Here is a 15,284-nt window from a genome sequence, read left to right as displayed (position 1 = left end):
GTTTGACTGAACAGAAATATATCTTTCTCTGTGGCAGCTTTGAGCAGTAGTGAAACATCCAATCTGGCCCGTCGTTGGGGGGATATTATCCTGGTGTCCTAGTGATGCATCCCAGGGCCGCAGGGGCGATGTTGGAGCAGTGTCGCGGTGGTGGCAGAGAGCCTGGAGATATACCGCAGACATTAGGAACAGTGTTAGTGGCACACAGCCCACTCATGCTGCCTGTAATGGATGTCCTATTGGTTTGTCTATATGTACCCACCCCAACCCCCTCCAAACACACACACACACACACACACACACACACACACACACACACACACACACACACACACACACACACACACACACACACACACACACACACACACACACACACAGACAGACACACTATTTAATACACACTGGGTTGGTATGTATTACTTGTCCCACCCACTTTAATGGCTGCACAAGACACAGCCCAGAGCATCAAAGAGAGACACAAGCAATTTTCCCTGAATGACTTCCTTAATTCAAACCCCTGAACACTCCACTCCCCCCCTCTCTCACACTCCTCTCTCTCTCTCTCTCTTTCTCTCTCTCTCTCTCTCTCTCTCTCTCTCTCTCTCTCTCTCTCTATTTCTCTCTCCCTCTCTCTCTCTCTCTCTCTCTCTCTCTCTCTCTCGTGTCCCTTGGCAGGAGGTCTCAGCTAATGCACAGATCACAATGGAAAGAGAATTACACCAGACAGCGGTCTAATAACATCTGAAGGAGCTCTCACACACTGCTTCTCTCTCTCAGTCTCAGTCCCCCCCCCACCCTTCCTCTCCCTCTCTCATTTTCTTTCCTTTGGCAAGAGGAACAGGGGTAATGTTAGTAATGGCACATTGGGGGTATTTTCCTCTGAACCCGGTAATAGATCATTTTGGTAAGTGGTGCATTGAGCCTACAAAAGAAAAATGTCTCCAATGTGAAGCTCAACTGAGGACCAGTCAGTGTCTGGCATCTATAGGTAGCCCTGTTTTGAGACTCTCTCTCATAGGGGGTATTTACTAATGCTTAGTCATCTACCATTTAGCATTTACCATCTTGACGTTCGCCATTATCTTAGGAAGACATAACGTGTGAGATTCATTTGTCCGATACTTGCTTTATGATATACTAACTGTTAGTAGTAGGCTTACTGGAGGTATTATTTGTCTTTTCAAAAAAGGAGTCACGTCAGGAAAATATACTTTTTTTCTGATTACGGTTTATTTTTTTCCTGAATCTCAAAGTGTTATTCCTCCGCCTCCTCTCCGGTCAGGAGTGCAGAACAGCAGGCACACGGATTCTGGCCAAGGTTTCATATTCCGCACACATATTTCACAAACTTTCTGAAGCAGGAAATTATATTTTGCACCAGCGGATTGATTTAAGTGGGGTTGATTCTATGCATGTCCTTCAAGGTTTAAGCTAAGTACGGAGCTGATGCCTTTTCCTCTCTCTCACTCACTCTCTCTCTCTCTCTCTCTCTCTCTCTCTCTCTCTCTCTCTTTCCCGCCAGATGGAAAATTATGGATTTAGTGAGCACGGAGCCCGCTGGATTGAAATCTAAGGCAGAGAGATAAGTATTTTGCCGTCAGGGGGGAAAATTTGCACAACTGCTTGATTCCTGAATCCCCGTGATCAGATTGTAGGGTTCAACACCCTAACCCCCCCTCCCCACCCCCCCCCCCCCCCCACCTCCAAATATACACAGTACATACACAGATGTACGTATGTGTTACATGTAACATTGGGTGTTATTTTCATGTGAAAGATACTCTCTACAGGCCCATAATGTCAATTATATGATCATTCAGGCCATGCAATTGTACATAGAGGTCCAGATAAAGATTGATTCTCTTCGATGATCTATCGGAAACAACCAATTACTTCTCAGCTGGCCACTAAGCGAACAGAGGCTTGTACAGCCTTGCACTAGCGCAGCCTATGGCATGTGTGCTCTCTCTCTGCCCTGGAAAAATCAAAGGTGTAATGACCAGAATGCCAATGTTTGGTAAAAAGGGAGTCGTGGCGGCCTTGAGGCTCAGGCCTGGCTGTGTTATTGTTCGGCTGTTAAAAAGAGGCTGTGTGTCTTCAGATATTGACCGTCAGCTCTGACTCAGAGGGCCACCAACCAGTAAAGGGTATACTCCTTCTGAGTGGCTTGCTTCACACCTGGGTGTCTCGGCCTTGTTGATCTGGAGAGTTATACGCAAGGACCACACAGACAGACAAACAGAGGAGAGGCCTTGCTCTGGGACTGCGACTGATCCACAGTGTGAAAGAATAAAACAATTGCTTTATTTGTGTTTGCTCCTCCAAGTCTGGTCAGAGAAACCAAGGCTCTTGCCATGTACCTGTGCTGTTACCTGCAGGTACTTCATTTCTTCTAGTCCATACATAATTGTGACTCTCCTTATCCCCGGAAGTGTGTCTGCACTAAATACAAAAAAAAACCTTTGAATCTCTCTTTCTTATTTAGAGTGCGGACCAGCCACACACTTTTGGAGATCTATTGCATTTTGGTTGACGCACCTGTTTAGAAGGCAGGGGTCACAAGAACTTTCATCTCCCTATCCCCGGACCATAACAATCTTGTCGATGTTAGACCCAACAACTGCAGGTAACACAGCCGAATGGTTGAGGATAGAGAGTAAACAAAGACGGAGCTGTTCAGAGCGGAGCCAAGGTCGCCCCCCTGTCCCTCTTAATACACGTCCAACTAAGAACCAATTCAGAGCCAATCACTGGGATGGAAAGGGACTGAGGGGGGGCAGGGGGAGCTGGGACGGGGTCAGTGGAGGGACCGGGGAAAGGGATAAGGCTGGGGCAAGGTGGGGGTGGCAGCTGAGGGCACCACAGAACAGAGGGGCTGAACTCTTATGAGTCTTGTCAGTTTGGTAATGGGAATAGTGACAATTCGAGATTCGAGAAAAAATAGTGTTTTGTTCCAGACAAGCCGCCGTTGAAAAAACCGTGAAAACGCTTCCCAAAGACAAACATGCCTATCACAGTCACCCTTGAGGTGTTCAACCCTGCTGAAGATCAAGACCGCTGGACATGCACTTTGGAGCAAACACTGCCAGCAAACTCTGGGAGAACACACACACATCATTAGAGTGAAGGGAAACTCGGTGTCAAAGATTAATTGACGCAAGTTTAGAAAGTTATTTGAGAGTGGGCAGTGCACAGATGAACTGAGCAGAAATACTTGGTAATTATATGTGTAGGAGGGATATGCTTTGGTCTATTGACCCAATGTTGATATATTGTTTTGATAAAACTTAACGGTAAAATGGCAGAATATATTTCCTGGTATTTGTCTGACCACCCATTTACCACTCATTGATTTGCTGTGACTTGCAGGTCACTCCACACATCAGTGCAATTCAGGGTTGGGGAGTGTGGTGGTGGTGGTGGGGGGGGGGGGGGGAGTGGGGGGGGATTCAATGCAATTGCAAATGAGCATACCTGCATTTCACCTCCACCCCATTTAGACAAACCCCAGATCATTTTTTTTACCGGGACCATGACTACGTCTGCCACAGGTAAAAGATTTTGTGGTATGCCCTACCCCAGGTCAGTTTACACAGACAACAGTAATGGCAAATTACCAGTACATTACTGTGACATGCCTCTGTCTAAACTGGGCATATTAATGACCAAAAACGACATTTTAAGTTTAGAAGTTATGGCTCAAAAGCTGTGAAATACAGCAAATTCAAAATGACCAACACCACTCTAATATAATTATATAATATAACTTCACCAATGCAATGACAAGGTTTTCCAGCACCCAGCTTTGATTACCTGGTATAGTGCTGTATCTTGGTCTACTGTACTTCAAACGACATGTACTCACCACTGGGCAGGTTGCTTAAGCTTCTCTCAAACAGCCTATTTCATACTCTTGGGAACCATTTTCTCCCCAGATGAATAGAAGACAGACAACGCAATGTAGTTCAATGTACTGTAGATTGCACTCGGTCCATGGAACACAGGATCACACATGCATTTGTGACAGTATAAGGGTTATCGAAGCTTTAAATATGTTTTCCTGTCTGTAAACATTTCCATGTGTGGTATTACATTCCTTCATAGACATGAGGAGTTTAGAAGCCCTCAAATCAGCATCCAGGATTGACTTTTAGGACAGATTTTCTGGTTTTAGGTGGGGCACAACAGACCTATTCAATGGAACACTGACCTGCATATTCTTCTATATGCAGTCTGACCTCCATGAGTTCATTATTATGAGTTTGTATTATCACTCTGAAGAGTATGATTTAGGCTCTTTGAGAGAAGCTTTGAATCCTAAGCAACCTGCCCAGTGGTGAGTACATGTCGTTTGAAGTACAGTACACCAACATACAGCACTATAGCAGGTATCAAAGCTGTTGTTAGTGCATAGGTGAAGCTGGGTGAAGCTGGGAGGTGGTGTTCATTTTGAATTTCCTGTCTTTTCACCAGAGATCCTTATGATCTCCAGTGACTGGTGGATAGCATGCCAGATTTCTGGTTTATTGGGCATAAATGTTAGGGCATACATCGTTATGCAAGCAAAGGCATCCCTTTCATCAATGTCATTAAAGACACATCTTATACGTCCGAAAGATGCATCTTAATTGGTTGTGTAGAAATTGCTGTAGGTCTGACTAAGAAAGATTTAGATTAGAAAGAATTTAAATACTGAATTACAACTAACAACATGCCCAATATTCAAAGTCTACTTTGAGACTGGGCCCTGGTCAGTGTGTACTTGACGCAATTAGAGATGTTTATATTATGGTGTGTTATTTATTTTATTTACTTTTTTTACACCCCAAGGCTCTGTTGGCCAGAACTACTGTAACACTAATTGAATATGAAGCCGTAAATTCAGTCTCACATATGCCCAACACAGACCTGCCAGCCCTCATTACTATTTTATAGTGTGTGTGTGTGTGTGTGTGTGTGTGTGTGTGTGTGTGTGCATGTGTCGGGAAAATAGAGAAGGAGAAAGGTGTGTGTGTGTGTGTGTGTGTGTGTGTGTGTGCGTGTGCGTGTGTGCGTGTGTGTGAAAATATTAGATTATGTATGAATGTTCCTGTGCCCGGGTCCAAGGGTCCAAAAAAACAGTGTATACCGTATAATGACTTTCACTTTCAACTTCACATTTCGCAGTGCTAATATTTTGCCTCTTCCCCTCAGTATAATGCAGTAATGATGGCCATCCATTTTTCTCAGTTGTTACCACCATTATCACCACCATTATCACCTTGTTCCTCACAGTGGTTGTCTTACCATTTGACCATCTTACCAGCTCTGCTGAGCGATGCAAAGCAAGGCAAGGCTAAAAGTGATGCTCTCAACCTACATCTGCCCCAGAATTTTGTCGTAAAACAACAACAAAGCGGTCTCCCCACCATTTTTTGGTAAACAGCTGAGGGATGGGGGTGGAGAAATGTAACCACTCTAAAATTCATAGACAGAGCTATGGATGCAAGGACTAACCATCGATGAGATCAAAATGATCCTTTTAGATTTGAAGCTTTACAGTGTTTTACAGTGTTTGTTTACAATTACATTGTTATTACAATGTTTACAAACAATGGAGCTTATATCTTGGGTTCTGATGGGGTAAAACAGTTGAATGAAGCTCATGAAGCAATTATAAGTTGTATTCTTCAAGAATCAATGGCTATTTCACATTCATTTAAAAGTACCACAATGTATGAACCAATCCCATTGCCCCTTTCACAATGACTTTTTTCCTCCCTCCACTCTCAACAAAGGCTATGAATGGGTCGCCATGGGAAAGTGGTAATGCCTTTTGATTGTATTGCTTTATTAGATTCCTCATTCACAGCACAATGGTGGCTGAAGGTCATAGACAAATGCCATTCAAATCAGAGGTGGTTCTGGAGGCTCCAGTGGGTGACAGACAGACAGACCGACCAACCGTAGCCTTTTGTGGTGTCATTTGGGAGGGAAAACTATGGCTCCCCCAAGACCACACCCCAGTAGACAGGGCCTGAGGGCCTGTGTCCTTAGGGTCTGCTTCCCCAGTAGAGATTATTGAAGTGGGTCTATGCTATTGAGTTCACTGCTACCCCACTGTAGATTCTGTATTAGTTAACTTTTATATCACTGCTGTGAAGATAATGCTATAGTATAACTTTTTTGAATAGCTTGGTCCTCTCCTACATATCATGCATTTAAAGGGATAGTTAATCCAAATTACAAAATCCTTACCTTGAGTCTATGGACAAGGACACACTTTGATCATTCATCAGTCAATGTACCATAAACTAGCATGTTTGAGATGTCATACCTGAATCAATCAATGTCATTTAAATCAAGTCATTATCAGAGAATTTGGGATGATGTGGGCATTACATGAATGGTTTATTGAATAAAGCATAACATCAAGAACTATGGCTTAAAGTTTTAAGTTGGATATGAGGCAATAAGCCACCATTTTAAATACAATTATTTATTAAATGAGAACATTTGTCTTAATATGGTTTAAGTTCAATTCCTTATATTTACCTTTTTTAGAAATGGAAATTTGTGTTGGATAAAAGGCTTTAAGGCACACCAAGACATAACACCCCCTCCACCATGTTTCACAGATAAGGTGGTATGCCATAAATCTTGGGCAAAATCTTTTCTCCAAACTTTCCATAATCACTCTAGTACATGATCATATTTATCTTATCTGGCCACAATACCTTTTTCCAGACTTCTGCAAGAGTTTTTAGGTACGTTTTAGCAAAAACCCCCATCATTTTTTAGGATAACTAGTGGTTTGCACTTTGCACTTAAGCCTCTATAGTTCGGCTGGTGACGTTCTGCGGATGGTAGTCTCTGACACATTCACGCCTACCTCATGGAGAGTGTTCCTGATCTGTGGGACCGTTGTTTTGGTGTTTTTTTTCACCCTAAAATTGCCAACATATTTTGCATATGTTGTTTACCAACAGAGGTTGTTTACCAAAATTGAAAACATAAAAAAGACACTTAGTAAGTAAGTAATATTTTTCTTTCATAACAACAGAAAATAATTTGTCCCCAACAGGGCCAGACTACCCCTGGTAGTTTGAGGGTAAATTATAGTGAGCATTCACAGTGAGTCATCCACAGTGAGTCATCCACATAGAAGTCTTCCCTGACCTACCAGCCCATTTGTGATTGCTGAGCTCACCTGTGCTTTTTCTTTTTCTTTTTAATGATGTTCCAAACTGTTGATTTTGACAAGCCTAAGGTTTTGGCTATGTTTCAGATATTTATTTTCAGATTTTTCAGCCGAGTAATGTCTTCCTTGATTTTCATTGACACCTCTTTAGTCCCCAGAGCCAAAAGAAGAAATAAAATATTCACTCTCCCATTACTTACACAGAGTACTGTATGTCATTTTGTAATTTGGATGAACTATACCTTTAAGTCTTATTCTGTGTTTCAAGGAAGAGGAGCAGTGGAAAGTAGAAATGCAAAACCAGAGAGAGAGAGAAAGAGAGAGAGAGGAGAGAGAGAGAGGAGAGAGAGAGAGAGGAGAGAGAGAGAGAGGAGAGAGAGAGAGGAGAGAGAGAGAGAGAGAAAGAGAGAGAGAGGAGAGAGAGTAGCTCCCTGTGCGTCTCTCAGTCAAGCCTCCTCCAAGGTGCTAATCATTCATGCATGAATCACATGCATAGTATTCGACCTGCTCCAATTCAGACATGGAAATGAGTGACCTGAGAGGGTGGCAAGGGCAGTCCTCAGCGCTGCAATGCCATCTCCATTCACCCCATTTACCACTTAAGATGTGCATTGTCCTCTCTCCTTTTACAATGTGGGGCGAGGTCACAGCTCTAGATTAACCGCACTGAGGCTTTGTACAGGATTGCCGGTTTTTTGCGGGTATTGCACAATAAACGGGTCTGATAAGAAACGTACTGTACTGTCCATCAGATATCATTTTGTTCAATCTTTGGTTGAGGCTGTTTACATTTGTTTGTGATTGACCTCGTATTTGTGGGCTACTTTTGTCCTGAGCTGCTCCCTTTGGAATGAATTTGTGGAAAACAAGTACCTCTGATCTAAATAATTAAGAGCCTATCTCCTCTGTCCAGACCACTGTTGTGCTTCACTACCTCTCCAACTCTGTATGCATCTATCTCCATTCTCCCATTCTCCTATTGGCTCATTCCGCAGGATGTCTGAGGAGAGAAATCGATTGTCCTCACTCATTGATCAAACACTTCCTCTTTGTGATGTGACGCCCGGGCAAGATTCAGGAGCAATAACACTATCACCTTTTAATTTAAACATTTGCTCTTCCATCTACTACCGTCCAGCCTGCGCAGACAGCTATTTTGTAGGACCCTCTCTGTGTTTCCGTGTCAATATTGATATCCTGTAGCTTTTGATATTGGGTCAGCGATGTGGAGCTGAATTCTAAGAGGATTCCAAAGTTAGAGGAGGGGAAAGGCAAAGATTCAACACTCATCCTGTATTACCTTGGTGTGCTGGCGTACGCCGTGCTGAAACGTACAGGTACCATTACACCCATCTACAGTAACAAGATGAATACAGGACACGCCAACATTTGATTTTGTGGGAATCTATCAAAAATGTCATGTATACGTTTTCTATCATCTCCTGAAATGGAAGGAGAATTGGATATGTTTTTTACACATATTCTCCTCCAGCCAAAAAATCCACATTTGCAGTACAGTACAGTATATTTTCACCACCCATTGGGTCGATGTGTCAATCACACTGACGATATTGAGCCTAGGCACCAAATTGTAACCTCTATCTAAATCCACTCTCCTGCCTGTCCACCGCCTGCATCACAGGTACCAGGAGACGAGCGGTGAGCAATCTTTTTAAAAATACCTTTGAAATTAAAAAAAGAAAACTCATAAAGCAGGGGGGCTGTTCCTAAGTAATAAAACGGCTGCTATGGTGGTAATAACTCCTGACCCTATTAAATTAATTAAGTCACAGCTTATCATAATGGTGGGATGGAGTAAAAGACGAAAAAAAACCTCACAGCGGATTCTCTCGGTGGCCCACAGAGACCCTCCTACTGATGAGGCTGGAGGGCAGACACACGCATAACTTATTAAATTTGTGTCTGTCTCCAAGGGCCGCACAATAATTGTCATACATGTCATTAAATTCAGCCTGGTTTTCGCTCCACTTCACGGGCCATCCAGAGCCACTGAGACTTAACTCTGCAGGCACTGTGTGTGCTGTGTGTGCTGTGTGTGCTGTGTGTGTGCGTGCGTGCGTGCGTGCGTGCGTGCGTGCGTGCGTGCGTGCGTGCCTGCCTGCCTGCCTGCCTGCCTGCCTGCCTGCCTGCCTGCCTGCCTGCCTGCCTGCGTGCCTACGTGCCTGCGTGTGTATACATACAGTATTCAGGGGCAAGGCATACTTAGTTTTGCTACAGCTTTAGAGTCAATTATTCTCCTCCAGGACACCAACTCACCACACTCCCAGAGAAAAGAAACATGATTAGCCAGTCAAGCTTAAGCTCAGGCCTTTAAACCAAGGCTCTAATAGAGTGATGTACAGGCACAGGGGGAGATGTCAGGCCATTTGCAGTCCTGCTATTCCCAATCAGTATCTGCTCATTGCTTTGTAACATGCCACCTCCTGTTCCTGTTCCAGGCCCTACAGGAGGTCCTGCCCCTGCCACATAAGGATTCTCGTGTCAAAGCATGGACCACATGCATGCACGGTAAATGTTAAGCCGAAGCTAGCTTTTGTTCCCGCTCTTCCCTTAGCAAGGTGTCTGTCCCTTCATTATTCCCCCCTAATGTGCAACGGAAAGGTGACACTATCGATCGTCAACTTTTTTTTTACCCCCCCCATTTGCAGTATGCCAACTAGCAGCTGGAAAACCATTATTGCTATAAGTCCATGACTTAATGTCAAGGGAGCCACGGAGAGTGAGGACACATGCTGAGAGACAATGAGATGTCTCTCGACAAGGAGAGAACGGACAGAATAAATGAACACGTGAAGCAGGCAAGGAGGGAGCGAGGGAAATCATCCGCTCACAAAATCAATGTTTGACAACAAAGCTAAAATGACCCATAAATCCTACAAAATTGTACCAAAGTACAAAAAAAAACACATCATGCCTGAATACAATTAAAATGGTAATAGAGCCCTTCAAAACAACACGGGCAGATTGGTTGTAACTCCTCCCGGTTCATAAACAAACAACAAACAGCTGAAAAAGTATCGTTCAGAGTCTGGAGGAGATAATGAGGGTTTCGTGGTAAACAATAGTTCAAGCGTTTGGAAATCTGATACACACAGACACAGAGGAATACAGACCCATCCCGTTAATTAACATTGCTAATTATCACCAATGCAACAATAATTAATTCCAAAACTATATTTAAATTAATTATCGATTAAATTAATTAAGTCGAGGGGGGGTGGGGGGGGGTAATTAAGATAAATGCTAAATGTGAGAGTAATTAGACAGGGTTGCTGCCAAGGGTTGACACGGCGTTGTCTCTGCACTCTGTAAAGTAAACATGGAGGTTTGTGAGGCAGGCTGAGGAGGCTAGCGGACAGACACCGTGGCTCTAATTAGGCTTTTCAATTAATCTGTGGGTGAGCGTGTAGCACGAGAGGTTACCGCACTCATATCCATTATTCACAGCCCTGTGGATGCTCTCTCTCTCTCTCCCTCTCTCCCAGCTCAGCTTCTGCCACTTTAGACTCATGTTTTTCCTTCGTTCTTACTAATCACACTATCGATTTGCCCCCCCCCTCACCCAGCCTCCCGCCTCTGATCCTCCGACCACAGGATCAGTTACTATTGCCTCGCTAGTCCCGGAGTGTGGACAGAGAAAGGGCTGTGTACTGATGATTATAAAGGAAAATATGTTTGGTTTGTCTTTGGCCTTTCCTCACTATCAGGGCCACAGAGAAAGAGAGAGGGAGGGAGAAAGAGGAGACAGCTTTGGTGTATTTGTATGTGTGTGTGTGTGTGTGTGTGTGTGTGTGTGTGTGTGTGTGTGTGTGTGTGTGTGTGTGTGTGTGTGTGTGGTGTGTGCGTGTGCGTGCGTGCGTGCATGTGTGTATGATTGTGATGTTTGTAGCATGGGGGGGGGGGTTGGCTGCTGTTGAGACAAGGATGCAATTTTAGCCGATGTTTTTCTCCTTGGGGCCTCAGGGTCAGGGTTATTGTGGCTCTCGCTCCAAATGGAATTGGAAGTGTTTGTCTGCTGAAGTGGCTCGTGGTGAAAATGAGGACATCAGCGGTGGTGATGGTGGCATGCAGATTCTGCTCAAGCTGTGTCGGCGAAGGAAATTGGAACCTGGACGAGGTGAGGGATGATAGGGGACGAGAGTGCAATGGAGGGAGAGATGGACGACCAGAATGTGTGAAGTAACACAATTAACGGAAGCAATTTGCGCTCCTCCTCTGCCCTGGAATAGCGAGAACACAAGACATAGCTAACGACAACATCCAAATGACAAATGATGCGCAACAAACAATGACATGGGAGAGGAGACATTTTTTTTACCGAATTCTCAACGATAAACAGACACCACAAAAACACACCAAATCTAAAATCATCCAGGTCATACTTTCATGACACGTTTTTTTCTAGTCTGGTCCAACCATCTCTGTTTATCTCACCAGGTGAAAATGTAGTGGTGTACGAGAACATGACACAGTACACCTATCAAGCAGACCTCAATATAACAGTCGCTACCATTCATCTCTTTCCAGAGAATAGTGGTGCTGTGAAGATGTGTACCTTCCCGAGCTAGTGAACACAGCATGGTGTGACAACACCAACTGACCATTGTGGGGTTACTAGGAAACCTAGCGGTTGTCCCCACCTGAGTCGACCTGTGGTAACACCTGTAGGGTGTGTGAGAGGCACAGTGGGCTTGAGTGATGTGTGTAAGGTGTGTGAGAGGCACAGTCGGTCCTGAGTGATGCGTGAAGGGTATGTAAGAGGTACAGTCGGTCCTGAGGTAGTTTGTCACCGTGGCCAACCTGACCCCCTGCCAGGGACCTCCCATCAAGGTTTAGACACCTGCTATTGGCTCTCATTTGGGAAATGGTGATTTTACGGCCCTGTTGCTTCCTGATTTATCTGAGCTGCCACTCGTATGGGCGTTTGACTGATACTCCTTCACTTCGTTCCTAATCTCTCTCCCTCTCCTTTCTCTCTCTCTCTCTCTCTCCCTCCTCTCTCTCTTCCTCTCTTTCTCTCTTTCTCCCTCTCTCCCTTTTTCTCTCACTCCCTCTTTCTCTGTCTCTCTAACACACCCCTCCCTTCTATCTCTCTCCCTTTCAGCTCCAGTTGTCTCTAATTTATGATAACGGCACTCTGAAAGAAAATAACAACATATTTTTCCATCATTATTCATGTCCTCTAAATATTATATTTATTATAGTATGTTCTGCTCAAATATCTTCCTGGCCAATGATTCTTACTGTAATTCAACCATATTGCAATACAATCCATTCAATATGCTTCAGTGATGAAATGAAAAATACAAGCATGCACCAACCAGTTTCAATATGTACCTCACTATACATTTCATAATCATATGATTCTGTTTGTACCTTGAATAGGCAAACCAGAAGAGACAGCTAAATATAATCTAAAATAAACAAAACATATGCCTCAGTCACACAGCTTTGTATGGAGCTCAATGAGTTTCCATTCATGCCAGTTCAGCCTCTTTTATATCGAACAATATGCTTTTGATGCCCCTTTCTATAGGGCTCTGATGTAAGGTTATTCGTCTTCTGTGTCTCTGCATGCCCAACAGGACCTCATGCTTAATTCCCTACAGCTCTTCGGTTTGTTGCTGTTGGCTTGATGTGGAACCGGTTCTACATAGCACTAAACAGGGTTCTACATAGCACTAAACAGGGTTCTACATAGCGCTCAACAGGGTTCTACATAGCGCTCAACAGGGTTTTACATAGCACTAAACAGGGTTCTACATAGCACTAAACAGGGTTCTACATAGCACTAAACAGGGTTCTACATAGCGCTCAACAGGGTTCTACATAGCACTAAACAGGGTTCTACATAGCGCTCAACAGGGTTCTACATAGCACTAAACAGGGTTCTACATAGCACTAAACAGGGTTTTACATAGCACTAAACAGAGTTCTACATAGCACTAAACAGGGTTCTACATAGCACTAAACAGGGTTCTACATAGCACCCTGGTACAGCAGAACCCTGTTTAGTTTATCTATGGACTGCGTCTCACAGTCTCACCACAGGGGACAATGTTCCTTTGTCCCCTGTGGTGAGACTGTGAGACCTCTGTGTAGAGTATTGCATTCAGTCTCTCAGTCTAATCGTGATGAATAGCACAGAGAATAGGGACAGAAATGACTACTTGACCTACTAGAAAGCTCCCCTCCCTCGCGGAGCAGTGAGGCTCATTTGAATCTATTCCTTTGATGCTGCTCTTTCGTTTTGAATGCTGTACTTAAATAATGACTGCATTCCTGCATTCTATTTGTGGTTGTGTGTGTGTGACTGTGTGTGTGTGTGTGTGTGTGTGCACGTGTGTGTGTGTGTGCGTGTGTGTATGTGCGTGTGTGTGTGTGTGTGTGTGCATGCATGCATGCATGTGTGGTGGTGTGAATACACTCTGAAGTCAATAATATTCTTTTTTAACAATGCCGTGTCTTCACATCATTAGTTTGAAGCATCTTGACTGCAGCTGAACAGGCCCTTAGCACTTGCATGTATGCACTCAGCGGAGCAGTCGCCGCCCCTGCACTATTCCCATATATAGAGATTAAACACTACTGTCACTCCAATAGTGAGTGGTGACAGAGGCCCACAGACTGACTGCATTGTCTGAGGAGTCTAAAAGCCCCAGCCTGTGTTTCCTGAGCCGCCTGTCACCTTCACTCATTTAGCTCCGCTCACAATCCCATTTCACAGACAGGAGATGACATCCTGAAGACACGCGCTTCCAGAAGAGACGTTTAAATTTTTTAAAAAGGGGTCCTTTTGAATTAAAACAATACCACTGTCAAAATATCCTGCTCCTCCTGCGCTTTGTATGTCCTTTCCCTTCCCACCACACACACGCATGCACACACGTGCACACACACACACACACACACACACACGTGCACACACACACACACACACACACACACACACACACACACACACACACACACGTGCACACACACACACACACACACACACACACACACACACACACACACACACACACACACACACACACACAGACACACACACACACAAACACTCATGCATGCACACACATGTGGGTCCAGAATGGTGCTGTCAGAGTGGCGTCACTCAAACACCAGGGGCCCTCTAATAGCCTCATTCAGCACCAGACGGTGTGAAACCAATATGGGCCTGCAGCCTCCGGGGAGAGACTAGACATACAGTGCGTTGAGACTGGAGGAAGCGGGACAGGCAGGGACCAATCGTGAGTGACACTGACGCATATGGCCATCAAACATTGAACCAAATACAGCTCTACAGTTTCTTTGGCTTACAATTGTATTTTTTTTTGCAGGCATCTGTGGTTTGAAGAAAGATGATGAAACGTTGTTCAACGACTACACACTCTGTTGTAAATCAGTGGTTAATGTCAAGAAAACAACACAGGTTTTATGCATCATGCAATGTGTGTTATTATGCCAATGTGCAAAGTGCGGCCCTCTGTGGCTCAGATGGTAGAACATGTTGTTTGACTCCTGCTGGAACATATATACAACACATTGCTGCACTCACAGTACTGTATGTCGCTTTGGATACAAGTGTCAGATATCGGTCAACAACGTTCAACAATAACCAAACTGTCACCATGCCATATTCTCCAGGATGCAAAGCCACATAACATTGCACCCCCAAGAATGAGTACAGCAGCAGCCTTTTAGATTTGATTTCCAGCCAAAAAAATACAGTTTGAGGAGAAGAGAGGCCTTTCATTGCTCTGAACAGAGAGAGATAATCTGATTTATATATTCAAATCAGCAATTGTCCATAATCCTCAAATATTCATGGGAGCCTTGATTCACTCTACCCAGGCCTCCCCTGGGTATATGAATGTACTGTAAAGCGCGTCAAGACCCTGGTGAGTTGATGCAACTTGATTTAGGCAAATCTCCTCTTGGAGGCAATTCATGTTTACACTCCTTTGGCATATTATGATTTGCTCTGGCGGTTGGCTGCTGAAGCCACTCTCTCCAATGTGCCTTCGTTCACTGGAGCACCAAGCAGTAAATCTCTCCCTCTTTCTTTTGGATCAGA

The sequence above is a fragment of the Argentina silus genome (assembly GCF_951799395.1).
Source record: "Argentina silus genome assembly, chromosome: 15".
Classification (NCBI taxonomy): domain Eukaryota; kingdom Metazoa; phylum Chordata; class Actinopteri; order Argentiniformes; family Argentinidae; genus Argentina; species Argentina silus.
The sequence above is the reverse complement of the archived record's forward strand: the minus strand, read 5'-3'. Positions refer to the sequence as shown.